The sequence below is a fragment of the Triturus cristatus genome, chromosome 7, assembly GCF_964204655.1.
Source record: "Triturus cristatus chromosome 7, aTriCri1.1, whole genome shotgun sequence".
Lineage (NCBI taxonomy): Eukaryota > Metazoa > Chordata > Amphibia > Caudata > Salamandridae > Triturus > Triturus cristatus.
The window spans coordinates 796,816,236-796,836,294 of NC_140590.1; positions in this window are offsets into that span (position 1 = coordinate 796,816,236).

Here is a 20,059-nt window from a genome sequence, read left to right on the forward strand (position 1 = left end):
GTATTCGTTATTTACCATCAACTTGTAATGCACTCGATTTCTTAAAATTCCGATTCGGTAAATTACCGAATCCTGAAATCCAGCCACGTACATCTCAATTGCCTAAATACCGGTCGGTAACGGGATATTTACCGATTTTCGGCCGTTACCGACCGGTATTTAGGTACCTACATATGGCCCTAAATGCTGAGGAAGATCTGATAAAAATAAGTTAAAAAGACAAGGAGCAAGGACACACCCCTGCTTTAGGCCATTATATGTACTAATTTTCCTTATTAATGAACTACCATCACCCAACTTGACTTGGACCCAGGTATACGTATACAGAAGAATAATGGCCCTCAACAATTTTCCTAGGATTTCCCAGCCTAGGAACTTTTTCCATAACAGATTTCGTGGCACTGAGCCAAAAGCTGCCTTTAAATCGATAAAGGATATAAATACATTTTGTTTTTTTGAGACCGCTTTCTTGGCACGTAAAGTTAGTGCTAACAGGTTTGTAGTGGTAGATTGGCCCTTCCGAAATCCAGTTTGGTTAAACAGAATGATCTTTTCATGCTCAGTCCATTTTTCCAATTCTATTAATATACTTGAAGCAAAAACCTTTGCATCACCATCCGTTAACGAGATTAAACGATAATAAGTGGGATTGTCAACCGTACCACTTTTATAAATAGGCTGCAAGATACTGCCCTGCCATGATGCAGGATCGGTTTCCAATGTCAATATGTCTTTAAACAAATTGGACAGAATGTCGGTCCACATGTCAACATTTGCACAAAACAAGGCATTAGGCATTCCATTAGAACCTGGTGCTCCATTTGTGCGAAGCCCACATAACAGAATAACTAATTGATTACTACTTACACTTTCTGGAATTTTATTCATATCAAGGCTTGAATCACTCATTTTAAGAGGAGTAGTCATCCCCTTGCACATGCCACTCTCCATATTAGTTGTTGATGTACTCTTTTCAATGTAACCACAACACATATCTTGTTGATTTGCCCCTTGACTCACCCTACCATACAATTTTGCGATGAAAGTTACCCAGTCAGTCTCAGAGACATTTACACAGAATGCCCTATTGCCCCCCCTTTCAAGCTTATTGATTATTATCCAGAATCTTTTGGCATCATTCTGTTTGGAGGCGCTTAATAGACTATTCCAAAGTCCTGCTTGATTACCAAATTTAGCCTTCCAGACTTCACCTTTGTATACTTTCCTAAGCTCCTTCATATTTTATTTATAAACAGAGTAGGAATGTTGAAATCTATGGACATACACGTCCTGCACTGCTCTATTAAGGGACTTTTTTTTAACCTAAATAGCTTGGGGGGACAACCATTGGTTTGTAGATTTTTGTAGCTTATTTTGTTTCCTATGTTGTTTACTGGCAAACGTCTCCACCAGAGACGTAATTATGAAGTTCCATTTGTCGATCATATTAACGTCCCCCAGATCACACTGATCTACTTATTTTATTAATTTTTTAACTGCCTTTATAATTTCTTCTGCTTTGTCCATATGCCAAACTAGCATAGATTGTATGAGGAGTGGGCGACATTGGGAAGTTCTATATATCTAGTCTTACATTTTACTAATGAACTAAGAGCCACTATCTGAGGGTTAAGATCACTTTGAAGCCGGGGAACTACTGCATATTCAGACACTTTTGTTTTTAAAATTGTCTGAGATAATTGTATAATCAATTATTGATCCTTGATTTGAATTTTTGAATGACAGGGTGAGCCTAGATTTTTCCTTTAACAAACTAAACCCCGCCTGGGACATTATATCACAGCGTTCTTTTGCAATTCCCTTAATCTTACCCTTTACTAACTGAAACAGAATCAGATGTAGATTTAAATCGCCAGAAACTATAAGGCCAGCTTCCGAGTGCTTGATAATTAATGAACAAAGAATATCTTGTAGAACATACAGCTGCATGATTTTATTTTTCTTAGCACTTAAATATACAATGAGTATTGTATAAAACTAGACACTGTAGCCAGTCCAGATCAAGATCGACCACTTCCACTATTATGTTTAAATCACTCGCTATATAGCATGAGAGCCCACACTTTGCACAGCCCATTTTATTTGTTCGTACTGCTTGGAGACTATACTCATTAAAGCCAAGTAAGGGGGTCATTTGCTCACTCCACATTTCTTGTAATAATAAAATTGTAAAGGTATTTAGAAATTATAATGTTTCAGTGTCAGAAAATAAATGAGTCAACCCATGGACATTCCAAGAACATATTCCTAATTGTACAACATTATCATCAATATCCAAAAACTTTTAATTTCCATCTCCTCTATGTACATTCACAAGGGTAGCTGGTAACCAGGACCAATCTTCGATTCTAATGTTATTTTTTGGCAACCACTCACAGATTCGGCTCCCCTATTGTAAATTGGTAATCAGCAAGCCTGAACTGCAAGCTTGGGTAGCTGATGTGCCTGTCGCTCTTCTAAGTACTGGATTTGGCTTCTAGCTTTCCACCTTTATTCTCTCCTTATCTACCTTAGGGGTTAATACCTCTAGCATCGGGGGATACTCTAAAGGGATCCACTTCTCCATCTCAATAACACATTCCAGAAAATAACAACTTGAATCTAAAATTGTATAAGGGATCCACTTATTCATCTTAATACCACATTCCAGAAAATAACAACTTTGAATCTAAAATTGTATTCACAATTTCACTTGTGGTCCAAGTTGTAATAGTGGACTCACAGGACATAAGTGGTTGTATTTGTTTGAACTGGACCGACACCAAATCTGAGGTTTTGATACATGCTAAATCCGGGATAGTTGATAGTATTTTCAATATTAGGCCCTAATTAAGGCTATCATGGATACCCTGGGATTCATATAAAGGATGTAGTACCAATTTTGTTCCCCGATTATTTATACTATTAACCTGTATACTGCCCTGGATGCTTGATGAGGCTGATTTGCTGTCTTTATTTAAGGGGATATTTGAGGATACTTTTAACAATGTTAGACTTTTGGTGCCAATAGGCTTAATCATTTCTGCCATATTAAGGCAATTCTGAGGGTGGACTACCAGATCTTGAGGGGTGGGCAGAATTTCCTGAGATTTATTAACATATATAGACCCCTTTCCTTTGTTAGACTCTCCAGTTTCATGATTCTTTACGCCAATGGCATGAGAGGCTTCTTCTTTACTACCATTTACAGAGGATTGTTCCTCATGTATCGAGTGTTTCACTGAGCCAGATGGGCTGATAAGAGGTTACAAGCAATCATGGGCAGGGTCCTGACCTGGGCGTTTGTTATTGACACAATTAAAAATGGAATAACAGTCCTTTGAGTTTATTGCTGTAATCGCCACAGCAGCTGACTTCTTAGCCTTATTATGGGCTTTCCGTAACCTTTTACGTGCCCTCTTAGATAATAGAGAACAATCACTAAAACTGTCTCTAGAGATTGAACATAGAGGATTAACTCAATGAGTTGGCTTAATTTCCTTTTTCTTTGAGGGACATGACCTTCATTGTTTTGTGTGTCCAAACATAAAAAGATCTCCGGGGCCCACCTGATTCTTCTGGTTCCCTAATAATATCACTATTTACATCTATCTGGAGTTGTTGCTGATTAATATCTATACTAGATGCACCCGTTTCCAAGACTTCATGTGAAACCGGGATTTTATCAGAAAAAGTATTCCCTGCTGATTTTTTCACTTCATTAACAAGTCGGAAGGTCAGCCACCTTATCTAAAATAGGAGAACATGTACATCTTATTAATAGATCATTTATTTCATTTTGAGCCTTAACCACCAAGCTTGTCAGTTTTTTGCAATTTTGTATCAATGCCCGTCACATAGATAGTTAGAGTGTTTAACAGCTCCACCTGTATTTCCAGTTTGTTAGAGTGGAACTCAAGCGCAACTGTGATAGCGTTCATTGCATTTAGTACATTTTGCCATGCAGCGTTATTATCTGCATTTTTATGGATAGTAGAATGATCATACATTATAGGCGGAGCGTCATATTTATCCAGAAACAAGAGATCTGCGGAGTTTAATGAATTATCCATGTGTTCCGTGGTATGTGTACCAGGTTGAATATTTATGGCATTACTTTTTAAGGGGATTAAAGCAGAATGGGCATCTATAACTTGATCCCCATCACAGATCCCTGAGCCAAATGGACTCCATGTTTGTTTGCTTATTAATAGAACACTCCAACATAGACGAATCTAGATTCTCACATTTCCTCACAACCCCTATCTTAGGTCATTGAAGTTTCAAGAGGCTTTGATTTACAAGATTTATATACAATTCACCCACACAAATAACAGAATCAGTACTGACATTTCAGAGATTGTTACACTTGGATATATCTGAAGGAATATCCCCCACCAGTTGCACACAATTCAGACTAAGTTTCAAATTCGATTGGGTAGCCAACACATTTACCTGCCCAACTTTGTGGTCATTATGAATTTGAGCTATAACTACTACCTTACCAGGTAAATTTGTTGCCACAGGTGAATTAAACACTAAAGGCAAACCACCAGCAGACTGTTTACCAATGACTCTCAGTTCGTCGCAATTTAAAGCCGCAGGTGCATTTGATTTAACGGCGTACAGCTTGCTGACAGTCTTCCTGTGCCTCACAGTTTGTTGGAGTGGAGTATGGCGTCATCACAAAGTGTATGGACAATAGATACACACATATCTTCCATTTCAGGCGTAGAAAGAGAAAATTCGGCTTCACATTTGCCTTCAAACAGGGCAACATCTTTTGGTTTAAAGAAGTCCATTATACTTGGCTGGGAAGAATGGGCGACACCAGCCCCCCGCAGGGGATTGATTGCAAAGTACTCCCACAACACTTGGTACTCCCACCACACTTTGTAAGGGACCATCTGTGACCTGTAAGTCCTCAAGATCAATGTTGTTTGCCAGCAAGGTATCTTTATGGAAGCAAGTTTGCACATTCCTTGATATTTTTCTCCTTTTTTGGACTTGAAGTGAAGATTGCACTTCCCCCTTGTGCGACCTGACCTCATGATGCAGATGCAGAAAGTCCGAGTATCTAGTCAACAAGATAACTACAGCTCTGGGACTCCGATGCAGGCAAACGGCAGTCAAATGGTGGTGCAGAAAAGTGGGCGGGTGGACGAGTGGTGAGGGAGTGGACGGAAAGTCACCTGGTTTTATTTTGGCTTACATTCAATAGTCTTTCTGTCGCCCCTCAGTTGCAAGGATATGTGTGCCTCTCATCTTGGGATAGTAGTGACTCAGTGTATAAGGAGTGGTAGTGGGGGGGGCAGCGCTTTGGAGTCGGGCTGGCCATTGAACTGGCTATTTTGTATTACTAGAAGAGTAAAGCTCTGGTCCCACCGTGGGTAATGGTGGGTAATGGGGAGGTAATGGTGAGGCAAGGGGTGGTTATGGTCACAAGGCAGCTGCCAGCTTCAGAGCGCCCCTGCTATTGCTATCGTTTATGCTTTTTTTCTCACTGTTTGCATCACTTACTTCTTGTGCTGATTCAGGGTCCAAACTGTTTCAGGCTTAGGAAATACTTTTCACTTTTCTCCTTCAGCGTGCAACACAAATGGGGCCCGTCGGGCAGACTGCAGGCTGCGCTTGGACCTGGCCAAGCCGCCTCCATGGTCACCGGGGGCTCACTCTCTGCGGGGGCAGAGTACAGCTCCAGCACTCGCGACGCTCAACGCGCTCCTGGCGCCTGTGGAGAAGAGAAACCAGGAGAATGGTCCGGGAGTGGGAGTCGGTTCAGGCCGTGCTGCTGCAGCTCGGCAGTTATGCGGGTTTCGCTCCGAAAGCCGTGGACCGCGGGAACTGCAGCAGACTTCAGGCTCCGTACTACGGCGTTTTCTCCGGCGTTGCTCTATACACTTTAATTATTTCCTTTTTGGTTATTGATTTTAAAGTCAAGTTTAAGCTGTCATGTTCTAGTGTTTGAGTCGGGCACGGGTGAAGACCAATCACTGGTTGGCAAGCCAAGATCATTATTTATATTCAGTTTGGACCACAAAAAGGACATCATACCATCAACTCTAAATATAGTTGGAAGTCAGATGCCTTAGCTCCAACAGCTGCTACTCTGTCAGCCCACCGGAGTAAATGTTCTTATGCCAGAGCTAACAGCAGACTGTCATTGGAAAACTGATGGTCTACCTGCCTCATACTTGAGAGGGCAGAACGAGGGTTTGGTGGAAAAGGTATTCCTTCACACTTGTGATGGACTACTATGTTCGCCAAACTAATCAGGCCCCGAACTTCTTCTATTCAACAATAGGTCTGAACAACCCCTGATTTTCTATAGTACAAGAACCTGGACACCTTCACCCCTCAGGTGACAGACAGTGCAAAATCACCTGAATTCACTCTCAACAGAGTCTTCACCTTCAAAGAAACACATCAACATGAAAACCAAGACAGCAGGGTGACCAGTCACCCTCCTGAAACAAATTGAAACGATTCCTTCTTAAAACTGACATTAGAGTGACATTGCATGACCTGTTCTTCTCCCACCTGAATGTAACATTCACTTATCTGATACAACTCAGGCACCTCTCAAAGATATCTTATACACCACTGCATGTCTCATAAAGGACCTAAAGAAATTTGACCATATCACTCCATGGTTGAAGGAATTACTTAGGCTCATCTACCACGCCTGGATGATCTTCAAGATCAGCTGCATCCTCTTCAAAGCCATCAGATATGACATTCTAATTTACCTGGGTAAGAAGCTAACCGATCTAACAGATAATACTATATCAGGTGCCCGGGACATTGCCAAATTGAGGATGAAAATGTGCATGAAATATAAAACCAGAAGGCAGGTGTTGGACTTGGCCCTGTCTGCAGCGTCATCCCAGAGCTTTTTGCCTTTTTCCTGTATTTTGTCTGACCTGTTGTTGGTGGTTTTATGACTCTGGGTACTTTTTCCCTGCTGATCAGTGCTAAAGTGCATGCACTCTCTATGGTAAACTTGGTAAGATTGGTCTACACCTGTTTGGCATATTTAATTTACCTATCAGTCCCTTGTACAGTGGTATCCCATATAGCCAGGGCCAGTAAATTAATGCTACTGGTGGGCTTGCAGCTCTGTCTGCAACACCCACCAAAGTAGACTTTCAAACCTATTGCAGCCCTCAGCCACTGCAGGGCCTGCACACACAATTCACTGCCACTGTGATGTGGCATATAAAGTGGTTGCCACGTCAGCAACTCCCCTCTTACTACATATCAGTCACCCCTAAGGTAGGCCCTAGCTAGCCCTATGGGCAGGGTGCGGTGTAGGTAAAAGGCAGGACATGTGCCTTAACTGCCCTCTCATAGGGATGCATTGGGGATTCCCTGAAATTCCTTACTTATGTGCTTCAGTGGTAATTCCTGACATGAGAGGGGTAGCGTAACCATGTGTGGTATGTTTGGAATAGCAGTGATATATCCTGCTTATCGGTGAAAACATATTTATTATTACTATTTTAGAAATGCATGCAATGTATGCTATGTGTTTTTGTGCCAGCCCGGATGTGTATTGACTGTCTGGTTCTGACCAACAGGGGAGAGAGGATGTGCATTTACTCCAGCCAGTCCCTGGGAGAGTTGAGGTGTATCCTGCCCTGCCTGGGTGACTCGGCGCTAGGCTGAATAGACCTTGACTGAATTTAGAGTAGAGGTAGGAGATTCCCCTGTCACCTGAATAGGCCTGGTCTGCATTTGTAGCGGTGGGAGGAGTAGCCCCTGCACCTGAATAGGGATATGCCTGCCTTACACAATGCTGGCTCCGCCCCCCTGTGGTATGTCTGGGGCCAAGGCTTACACTAAGAATCAATGCCTCGCCTCATTCGGCCAGCGCCAGGCAACCTGCAGCATCCGCACTGGTCGCCCAGCAACTTTCCCGAAGCCAGCAAGGGTGCAGCGTCATCAGAAGCCACTGGACCTGCCCAGAGGAGTCCCCAGCTGTGAGGCTGCAGGAGTCCTGAGGCTTACAACGGAGCTGCCCGACGAGACGGCAGCCACCGAGGAGAGAGGGGAGCCACCAAGAGGATAGGAATCCTTGTGGCTCCTGTGTATCACAGTGGGCGCGGCCCTAGGAGCTTTTGTTTGATTCTTGAGGTGAGCGGGCAGGTTCCCAGATCCAACGGGAGTCGCTGATCTTACCGTGAGCTCTCCAAGGCCCAAGAAGGGTTGAGGTATCGTGGGAGTATTTCTTTGGGGATTCAGATATCCCGGCAGACAACTGCACTTTGTGCCTGTTGCGGATGCGGGGGACCACCTGAGTAACCCTGGGCGAAGTTCGGGTAGCCGTGCTATACGAGGTTACACGAAGTTGTACAAAAACAACGCGACGCTATGCGTAGCTATGCCAGCATGCAGAGTTGCTTGTTTCCGCATGCTCGTGTTGTCTCGCATATGCTCGTGTTGTCTCGCTTATGCTCGCGTTGTCTCGCGTATGCTCGCGTTGTGCTCGCGAGATGATTTTGACGTTCGGCAACGCGGATGACGTGTTCGGGGGAAATATCGCACGAAGTTCACCACGTGGTCGCCAATGGGCGCGGCCATCTTGTTTTCCTATCTTTTGCATGGTTCTGGGGCCTGTTTTTCAATCCCTCTCTAATCTTTTCAATCCTTTGTATTTCACCCCGTTTTTCTGATCTTTTTTTATTTATTATCTATCTCTCTCTGTCCCTAAGTCTATTCTTTGCATTTTATTTCTAGTTTTACTGTGTTTTTTTTTTACTTTTCTACTGTTTTATATTACTTCCTTCTTTACTGTTCTACTTCTTCCCCTAACTTTATTTTTTCCTGCTAAATTTTCTTTTCCGCCCCCTGCCCACCTCAGAACCATGGCTAAGGAAAAGGGAACCGGCTCCAAGGGCAAGGCACCTGCGCCCAAGAGCCGCCTGTCTTGCGGCAGACTGCGCCCACCAGGGGTTCAGGCCCAGTCCCTATTCAGCGAGGCGGAAGTGGCCGCCCTTGTTTCTTTTGTGCAGCGCCATCGCCCCTTGACCTTCGCAGCAGGCTACCCAGGAGCGCCACCACCAGTGGATGAGGGTGCACTGGGTAGTGTTTCGCTGCTCTGACGTCCGGCGCACCCATAACCAGCTGACCCACCGTTGGTCAGACATCTTGGACCGGCAGCAGGACCTGCTGGACCTGCTAGGTGTCGAGGTAGTGGAGCTTGGTGAGTAGCTAATACTATTGAGTGTTCTAGACTGTGTTACTGTTATTGTGAATATATTTTTTCTGAATAGCAAGAATGCTGCTGCTTACATTGCAGGTAAATTAAGTTTAAAAATCTTTAGTGATTGTTATTCTTCTAGACACAGGTGGTCGGCGCTACTAATCTTACTTGTTTGCAACGTTGCGCTCGCTTGGGCTGATTATGAAAGAGTTTACTTTAGAAAACTTAAGTTAGGTAATGCTAGAGAGACTCTAGTCCTTCCTTTGTCCTTCTGTCACTAAGATAGTGGTGGATAGGTAGTTTAGTTACTTAGTATTAGTTGGTAATTTTTAAGCGGTCTGCGTGACAGTGACGCATCCTCTGTCACCTGACTCACGTCACGTGCTGCTGCTGCTTACTCCAGTCCTTAGTAGAACCTTTTGTAGTTTGTTTAGTGAGTGAGTGATAGGCTTAGCAGAACATCAGCAGCAACCAACCAACAATTTGGTGTATGCAAAAATGTATGCATGTGTCCTTCATCTATGCATTTTTGAAGACTGAAATAAATGGAAATGCAGAGTTAGTGAACATTTGGCCCGTCTAAATAGGTGGGCAAGGTCAGGTGGTACTTAGGCATAGTATTCTGGATTCAGAATGGAACACTGGATTAGTGTTCATAAATAAAAACTAGACGGTCCACAAATCCCGCGATACTACCAGTTGATCAGATTAGATAGGTCAATTTTATTGCAATTTTTGTTTCCAGAAATGTTTTTTTTAGCGTTTTTAAAAATATTTTATTTGTTTCACACCAATTATCAATGTTTGTCTCTTTATTATATCTTACATGATCAACACTCAGGGGCAAGAAGACGGGGTCGGAGTCGGCGGGAGCAACTGGAGAACACCAGGGCCAGGATCAGGACCGCTCCTCTACCGAGGACTCTGCTGCTGTCCTCAGTAAGTCTTCCTCCTGTTAATATTAATCATTAAGGGGCATATGTATCAAACGATTTTTTAATCGCAAACGCTGCGATTCGCAAAATAACAGCGTTTGCGATTAAAAAATCGGTAATCGGGATGTATGAACCAAATCCGATCGCAAAATTAAGGAATTGCTAATTTAGCGATTTCTTAATTTTGCGTAAGCATTTAAGAAATCGCAAATTGCGATTTCTTAAATGATATGTAAAAAGCACCCAAGTTGTGCGAATTATCCTTAAGAAATCGCAAATTACCACCAACTTCCAGCTGGTGGTAATTTGCGATTTCCTTTCAAAAAGCACTTTTTTGAATTTTACAAAGTGCCACGTGGCGCTCATACATGCCCTTAGGGCATGTATGAGCGCCATATGCACACACATGCTCATTTCAGGGGTGCATCAGGGTGTCATCATGACACCCTTGCACCTTTGAAATTATTCACAAATTGCGATTAGCAAATTGCGATTCGCTATTTGAGAATTACTTCCCATTCATTCCTATGGGTCTCCTGGCCAATAGAAATGAATGGGCAGGTATTCCTTAATTGCGATTTCACAATTTGCTAATCGCAGTTAAGGAATTTTAAGAAATCGCAAAAAGTTTGCAATTTTTTAAATACATCCCGTTTTGCAATTCTCAAATAGCGATTCTTTAAAAATCGCTATTTGAGAATCGGAAATGGTGATGTTGATACATATGCCCCTAAATTTCCCTAACTTTTACTGCATCTTATTTTTTTCGAACTATTATTTCCATTTCCTAATTCTATTTTACCAAATCTTCTTCGATCTAGACTATCTGTCTCTAAATTCTTGTTATCCCTGCCTCTAACTACCTCTGCCCTGACTCTTTGTACTACTACTATATATATAGTCTGTCTGTAGCTAAACTTGCCTAGTTGGCCACTCTTTATTTTTATTTAAAAGGTTTTAAAACTCAGATTCACCAATAGCTCTAGCCACTGAGTCCAGTCCTTTGGGTTGTCCTTTTCTAGTCTTCTTAATCTTGATAGGCTTTGACAATTCCCACCAACAAAATGCCCAACCAGATATTTTATTATTTTTATTAGGATAGGACATACTCCTACTAGTGTCTACTCTACACTCTAATACCCAGTTTGTACTAGTGATGTATGTGGAATATATAGGTATTTCAACTATTTTTTCAATCTTGCTAGTGAAAAAGAATAAATAGGAGGAGGCGTATATGGCATCTAAAAAATGTGTAATGTTTTCTATAGGCGTATCGACCGCCAGTGCCGGGGGGCCTGCGGCGGGGCTGGTGACGCCAGCCAGGAGGGAGCAGCGGATGCGGCAGCTGCCACAGGGGTGGGTGAAGCAGCAGCAGTTGCGGGCGGTGGTAAGTTATACTTAAATTCCTTACTTATTGACAATAGTTACACACTCGCTGCAAGGGTGTACACTGTATCTTGAGAGAGACTAAGTTGTTGTGAACAACGGTTGAAGAAGAAGACACCCTTTACTTAGTATTAGAGCAATAGCATTAGCGGTGGGAGTAGTTGAGTAACTAATGGCCTCTTCAATCTGACTTCAACTCAGCTGGGAAATTTTTATGCAGAAGACTAAGAGCCAGACGACCTTGATGGATGGGTTGAACAAAAAGGGAAAGAAGGATGGAAGGAGGAAGGACAGGCGAGATGTAAATATATATGACTGGCAGAGAAGGATACATGCCACGTGGACGCATGCATAGGTGGCTCATAGGAAGGAGTCAGATGCATGAGTGGTTGAAGGATGGATTGAAGGTGAAAGAAGAAAAGATGCCTGCCTGGGTGGATGAAACTGTTTGGGTGACAGCAAGAATCCTCCTGGGTGTTTGATTGGTCAAACTCAAAGGCAAGCAAGGAAGGAAGGAAGGACGCATGGGTGGTGGTTTAAAAAATAATAAATGTTTGTTGTTGTTAAACCAACTAAGGTTTGTTGAGACGTTAAGAAGAATGATAGACATGTTTACTTTGAATGGATGGATGGCTGGATGGTATTAATCACATTATAGCATAGGTGGAGACAGTCACTGGATGAAGAGTTTTCGAAGAGAATGTAAAAGGAACCGCTCCAGATTAGCAAGCAAAGCCAAGGACAATAGAAGTTGTATGTTCAGAATACTCCCTTGACTCACAGTAGTTTGCAAGCACAGCAATTATTTTGTGTATGTGTGTTATCAAGCGCCTCCCTCCGACTCCGAGGCCCACTCACTACCTTTTATGAGTATTGTATAAAACTAGACACTGTAGCCAGTCCAGATCAAGATCGACCACTTCCACTATTATGTTTAAATCACTCGCTATATAGCATGAGAGCCCACACTTTGCACAGCCCATTTTATTTGTTCGTACTGCTTGGAGACTATACTCATTAAAGCCAAGTAAGGGGGTCATTTGCTCACTCCACATTTCTTGTAATAATAAAATTGTAAAGGTATTTAGAAATTATAATGTTTCAGTGTCATAAAATAAATGAGTCAACCCATGGACATTCCAAGAACATATTCCTAATTGTACAACATTATCATCAATATCCAAAAACTTTTAATTTCCATCTCCTCTATGTACATTCACAAGGGTAGCTGGTAACCAGGACCAATCTTCGATTCTAATGTTATTTTTTGGCAACCACTCACAGATTCGGCTCCCCTATTGTAAATTGGTAATCAGCAAGCCTGAACTGCAAGCTTGGGTAGCTGATGGGCCTGTCGCTCTTCTAAGTACTGGATTTGGCTTCTAGCTTTCCACCTTTATTCTCTCCTTATCTACCTTAGGGGTTAATACCTCTAGCATCGGGGGATAATCTAAAGGGATCCACTTCTCCATCTCAATAACACATTCCAGAAAATAACAACTTGAATCTAAAATTGTATAAGGGATCCACTTCTTCATCTTAATACCACATTCCAGAAAATAACAACTTTGAATCTAAAATTGTATTCACAATTTCACTTGTGGTCCAAGTTGTAATAGTGGACTCACAGGACATAAGTGGTTGTATTTGTTTGAACTGGACCGACACCAAATCTGAGGTTTTGATACATGCTAAATCCGGGATAGTTGATAGTATTTTCAATATTAGGCCCTAATTAAGGCTATCATGGATACCCTGGGATTCATATAAAGGATGTAGTACCAATTTTGTTCCCCGATTATTTATACTATTAACCTGTATACTGCCCTGGATGCTTGATGAGGCTGATTTGCTGTCTTTATTTAAGGGGATATTTGAGGATACTTTTAACGATGTTAGACTTTTGGTGCCAATAGGCTTAATCATTTCTGCCATATTAAGGCAATTCTGAGGGTGGACTACCAGATCTTGAGGGGTGGGCAGAATTTCCTGAGATTTATTAACATATATAGACCCCTTTCCTTTGTTAGACTCTCCAGTTTCATGATTCTTTACGCCAATGGCATGAGAGGCTTCTTCTTTACTACCATTTACAGAGGATTGTTCCTCATGTATCGAGTGTTTCACTGAGCCAGATGGGCTGATAAGAGGTTACAAGCAATCATGGGCAGGGTCCTGACCTGGGCGTTTGTTATTGACACAATTAAAAATGGAATAACAGTCCTTTGAGTTTATTGCTGTAATCGCCACAGCAGCTGACTTCTTAGCCTTATTATGGGCTTTCCGTAACCTTTTACGTGCCCTCTTAGATAATAGAGAACAATCACTAAAACTGTCTCTAGAGATTGAACATAGAGGATTAACTCAATGAGTTGGCTTAATTTCCTTTTTCTTTGAGGGACATGACCTTCATTGTTTTGTGTGTCCAAACATAAAAAGATCTCCGGGGCCCACCTGATTCTTCTGGTTCCCTAATAATATCACTATTTACATCTATCTGGAGTTGTTGCTGATTAATATCTATACTAGATGCACCCGTTTCCAAGACTTCATGTGAAACCGGGATTTTATCAGAAAAAGTATTCCCTGCTGATTTTTTCACTTCATTAACAAGTCGGAAGGTCAGCCACCTTATCTAAAATATGAGAACATGTACATCTTATTAATAGATCATTTATTTCATTTTGAGCCTTAACCACCAAGCTTGTCAGTTTTTTGCAATTTTGTATCAATGCCCGTCACATAGATAGTTAGAGTGTTTAACAGCTCCACCTGTATTTCCAGTTTGTTAGAGTGGAACTCAAGCGCAACTGTGATAGCGTTCATTGCATTTAGTACATTTTGCCATGCAGCGTTATTATCTGCATTTTTATGGATAGTAGAACGATCATACATTATAGGCGGAGCGTCATATTTATCCAGAAACAAGAGATCTGCGGAGTTTAATGAATTATCCATGTGTTCCGTGGTATGTGTACCAGGTTGAATATTTATGGCATTACTTTTTAAGGGGATTAAAGCAGAATGGGCATCTATAACTTGATCCCCATCACAGATCCCTGAGCCAAATGGACTCCATGTTTGTTTCCTTATTAATAGAACACTCCAACATAGACGAATCTAGATTCTCACATTTCCTCACAACCCCTATCTTAGGTCATTGAAGTTTCAAGAGGCTTTGATTTACAAGATTTATATACAATTCACCCACACAAATAACAGAATCAGTACTGACATTTCAGAGATTGTTACACTTGGATATATCTGAAGGAGTTGCACACAATTCAGACTAAGTTTCAAATTCGATTGGGTAGCCAACACATTTACCTGCCCAACTTTGTGGTCATTATGAATTTGAGCTATAACTACTACCTTACCAGGTAAATTTGTTGCCACAGGTGAATTAAACACTAAAGGCAAACCACCAGCAGACTGTTTACCAATGACTCTCAGTTCGTCGCAATTTAAAGCCGCAGGTGCATTTGATTTAACGGCGTACAGCTTGCTGACAGTCTTCCTGTGCCTCTCAGTTTGTTGGAGTGGAGTATGGCGTCATCACAAAGTGTATGGACAATAGATACACACATATCTTCCATTTCAGGCGTAGAAAGAGAAAATTCGGCTTCACATTTGCCTTCAAACAGGGCAACATCTTTTGGTTTAAAGAAGTCCATTATACTTGGCTGGGAAGAATGGGCGACACCAGCCCCCCGCAGGGGATTGATTGCAAAGTACTCCCACAACACTTGGTACTCCCACCACACTTTGTAAGGGACCATCTGTGACCTGTAAGTCCTCAAGATCAATGTTGTTTGCCAGCAAGGTATCTTTATGGAAGCAAGTTTGCACATTCCTTGATATTTTTCTCCTTTTTTGGACTTGAAGTGAAGATTGCACTTCCCCCTTGTGCGACCTGACCTCATGATGCAGATGCAGAAAGTCCGAGTATCTAGTCAACAAGATAACTACAGCTCTGGGACTCCGATGCAGGCAAACGGCAGTCAAATGGTGGTGCAGAAAAGTGGGCGGGTGGACGAGTGGTGAGGGAGTGGACGGAAAGTCACCTGGTTTTATTTTGGCTTACATTCAATAGTCTTTCTGTCGCCCCTCAGTTGCAAGGATATGTGTGCCTCTCATCTTGGGATAGTAGTGACTCAGTGTATAAGGAGTGGTAGTGGGGGGGGCAGCGCTTTGGAGTCGGGCTGGCCATTGAACTGGCTATTTTGTATTACTAGAAGAGTAAAGCTCTGGTCCCACCGTGGGTAATGGTGGTTAATGGGGAGGTAATGGTGAGGCAAGGGGTGGTTATGGTCACAAGGCAGCTGCCAGCTTCAGAGCGCCCCTGCTATTGCTATCGTTTGTGCTTTTTTTCTCACTGTTTGCATCACTTACTTCTTGTGATGATTCAGGGTCCAAACTGTTTCAGGCTTAGGAAATACTTTTCACTTTTCTCCTTCAGCGTGCAACACAAATGGGGCCCGTCGGGCAGACTGCAGGCTGCGCTTGGACCTGGCCAAGCCGCCTCCATGGTCACCGGGGGCTCACTCTCTGCGGGGGCAGAGTACAGCTCCAGCACTCGCGACGCTCAACGCGCTCCTGGCGCCTGTGGAGAAGAGAAACCAGGAGAATGGTCCGGGAGTGGGAGTCGGTTCAGGCCGTGCTGCTGCAGCTCGGCAGGTATGCGGGTTTCGCTCCGAAAGCCGTGGACCGCGGGAACTGCACCAGACTTCAGGCTCCGTACTACGGCGTTTTCTCCGGCGTTGCTCTATACACTTTAATTATTTCCTTTTTGGTTATTGATTTTAAAGTCAAGTTTAAGCTGTCATGTTCTAGTGTTTGAGTCGGGCACGGGTGAAGACCAATCACTGGTTGGCAAGCCAAGATCATTATTTATATTCAGTTTGGACCACAAAAAGGACATCATACCATCAACTCTAAATATAGTTGGAAGTCTGATGCCTTAGCTCCAACAGCTGCTACTCTGTCAGCCCACCGGAGTAAATGTTCTTATGCCAGAGCTAACAGCAGACTGTCATTGGAAAACTGATGGTCTACCTGCCTCATAATTGAGAGGGCAGAACGAGGGTTTGGTGGAAAAGGTATTCCTTCACACTTGTGATGGACTACTATGTTCGCCAAACTAATCAGGCCCCGAACTTCTTCTATTCAACAATAGGTCTGAACAACCCCTGATTTTCTATAGTACAAGAACCTGGACACCTTCACCCCTCAGGTGACAGACAGTGCAAAATCACCTGAATTCACTCTCAACAGAGTCTTCACCTTCAAAGAAACACATCAACATGAAAACCAAGACAGCAGGGTGACCAGTCACCCTCCTGAAACAAATTGAAATGATTCCTTCTTAAAACTGACATTATAGTGACATTGCATGACCTGTTCTTCTCCCACCTGAATGTAACATTCACTTATCTGATACAACTCAGGCACCTCTCAAAGATATCTTATATACCACTGCATGTCTCATAAAGGACCTAAAGAAATTTGACCATATCACTCCATGGTTGAAGGAATTACTTAGGCTCATCTACCACGCCTGGATGATCTTCAAGATCAGCTGCATCCCCTTCAAAGCCATCAGATATGACATTCTAATTTACCTGGGTAAGAAGCTAACCGATCTAACAGATAATACTATATCAGGTGCCCGGGACATTGCCAAATTGAGGATGAAAATGTGCATGAAATATAAAACCAGAAGGCAGGTGTTGGACTTGGCCCTGTCTGCAGCGTCATCCCAGAGCTTTTTGCCTTTTTCCTGTATTTTGTCTGACCTGTTGTTGGTGGTTTTATGACTCTGGGTACTTTTTCCCTGCTGATCAGTGCTAAAGTGCATGCACTCTCTATGGTAAACTTGGTAAGATTGGTCTACACCTGTTTGGCATATTTAATTTACCTATCAGTCCCTTGTACAGTGGTATCCCATATAGCCAGGGCCAGTAAATTAATGCTACTGGTGGGCTTGCAGCTCTGTCTGCAACACCCACCAAAGTAGACTTTCAAACCTATTGCAGCCCTCAGCCACTGCAGGGCCTGCACACACAATTCACTGCCACTGTGATGTGGCATATAAAGTGGTTGCCACGTCAGCAACTCCCCTCTTACTACATATCAGTCACCCCTAAGGTAGGCCCTAGCTAGCCCTATGGGCAGGGTGCGGTGTAGGTAAAAGGCAGGACATGTGCCTTAACTGCCCTCTCATAGGGATGCATTGGGGATTCCCTGAAATTCCTTACTTATGTGCTTCAGTGGTAATTCCTGACATGAGAGGGGTAGCGTAACCATGTGTGGTATGTTTGGAATAGCAGTGATATATCCTGCTTATCGGTGAAAACATATTTATTATTACTATTTTAGAAATGCATGCAATGTATGCTATGTGTTTTTGTGTCAGCCCAGATGTGTATTGACTGTCTGGTTCTGACCAACAGGGGAGAGAGGATGTGCATTTACTCCAGCCAGTCCCTGGGAGAGTTGAGGTGTATCCTGCCCTGCCTGGGTGACTCGGCGCTAGGCTGAATAGACCTTGACTGAATTTAGAGTAGAGGTAGGAGATTCCCCTGTCACCTGAATAGGCCTGGTCTGCATTTGTAGCGGTGGGAGGAGTAGCCCCTGCACCTGAATAGGGATATGCCTGCCTTACACAATGCTGGCTCCGCCCCCCTGTGGTATGTCTGGGGCCAAGGCTTACACTAAGAATCAATGCCTCGCCTCATTCGGCCAGCGCCAGGCAACCTGCAGCATCCGCACTGGTCGCCCAGCAACTTTCCCGAAGCCAGCAAGGGTGCAGCGTCATCAGAAGCCACTGGACCTGCCCAGAGGAGTCCCCAGCTGTGAGGCTGCAGGAGTCCTGAGGCTTACAACGGAGCTGCCCGACGAGACGGCAGCCACCGAGGAGAGAGGGGAGCCACCAAGAGGATAGGAATCCTTGTGGCTCCTGTGTATCACAGTGGGCGCGGCCCTAGGAGCTTTTGTTTGATTCTTGAGGTGAGCGGGCAGGTTCCCAGATCCAACGGGAGTCGCTGATCTTACCGTGAGCTCTCCAAGGCCCAAGAAGGGTTGAGGTATCGTGGGAGTATTTCTTTGGGGATTCAGATATCCCGGCAGACAACTGCACTTTGTGCCTGTTGCGGATGCGGGGGACCACCTGAGTAACCTTGGGCGAAGTTCGGGTAGCCGTGCTATACGAGGCTACACGAAGTTGTACAAAAACAACGCGACGCTATGCGTAGCTATGCCAGCATGCAGAGTTGCTTGTTTCCGCATGCTCGTGTTGTCTCGCATATGCTCGTGTTGTCTCGCTTATGCTCGCGTTGTCTCGCGTATGCTCGCGTTGTGCTCGCGAGATGATTTTGACGTTCGGCAACGCGGATGACGTGTTCGGGGGAAATATCGCACGAAGTTCACCATGTGGTCGCCAATGGGCGCGGCCATCTTGTTTTCCTATCTTTTGCATGGTTCTGGGGCCTGTTTTTCAATCCCTCTCTAATCTTTTCAATCCTTTGTATTTCACCCCGTTTTTCTGATCTTTTTTTATTTATTATCTATCTCTCTCTGTCCCTAAGTCTATTCTTTGCATTTTATTTCTAGTTTTACTGTGTTTTTTTTTTACTTTTCTACTGTTTTATATTACTTCCTTCTTTACTGTTCTACTTCTTCCCCTAACTTTATTTTTTCCTGCTAAATTTTCTTTTCCGCCCCCTGCCCACCTCAGAACCATGGCTAAGGAAAAGGGAACCGGCTCCAAGGGCAAGGCACCTGCGCCCAAGAGCCGCCTGTCTTGCGGCAGACTGCGCCCACCAGGGGTTCAGGCCCAGTCCCTATTCAGCGAGGCGGAAGTGGCCGCCCTTGTTTCTTTTGTGCAGCGCCATCGCCCCTTGACCTTCGCAGCAGGCTACCCAGGAGCGCCACCACCAGTGGATGAGGGTGCACTGGGTAGTGTTTCGCTGCTCTGACGTCCGGCGCACCCATAACCAGCTGACCCACCGTTGGTCAACCATCTTGGACCGGCAGCAGGACCTGCTGGACCTGCTAGGTGTCGAGGTAGTGGAGCTTGGTGAGTAGCTAATACTATTGAGTGTTCTAGACTGTGTTACTGTTATTGTGAATATATTTTTTTTCTGAATAGCAAGAATGCTGCTGCTTACATTGCAGGTAAATTAAGTTTAAAAATCTTTAGTGATTGTTATTCTTCTAGACACAGGTGCTCAGCGCTACTAATCTTACTTGTTTGCAACGTTGCTCTCGCTTGGGCTGATTATGAAAGAGTTTACTTTAGAAAACTTAAGTTAGGTAATGCTAGAGAGACTCTAGTCCTTCCTTTGTCCTTCTGTCACTAAGATAGTGGTGGATAGGTAGTTTAGTTACTTAGTATTAGTTGGTAATTTTTAAGCGGTCTGCGTGACAGTGACGCATCCTCTGTCACCTGACTCACGTCACGTGCTGCTGCTGCTTACTCCAGTCCTTAGTAGAACCTTTTGTAGTTTGTTTAGTGAGTGAGTGATAGGCTTAG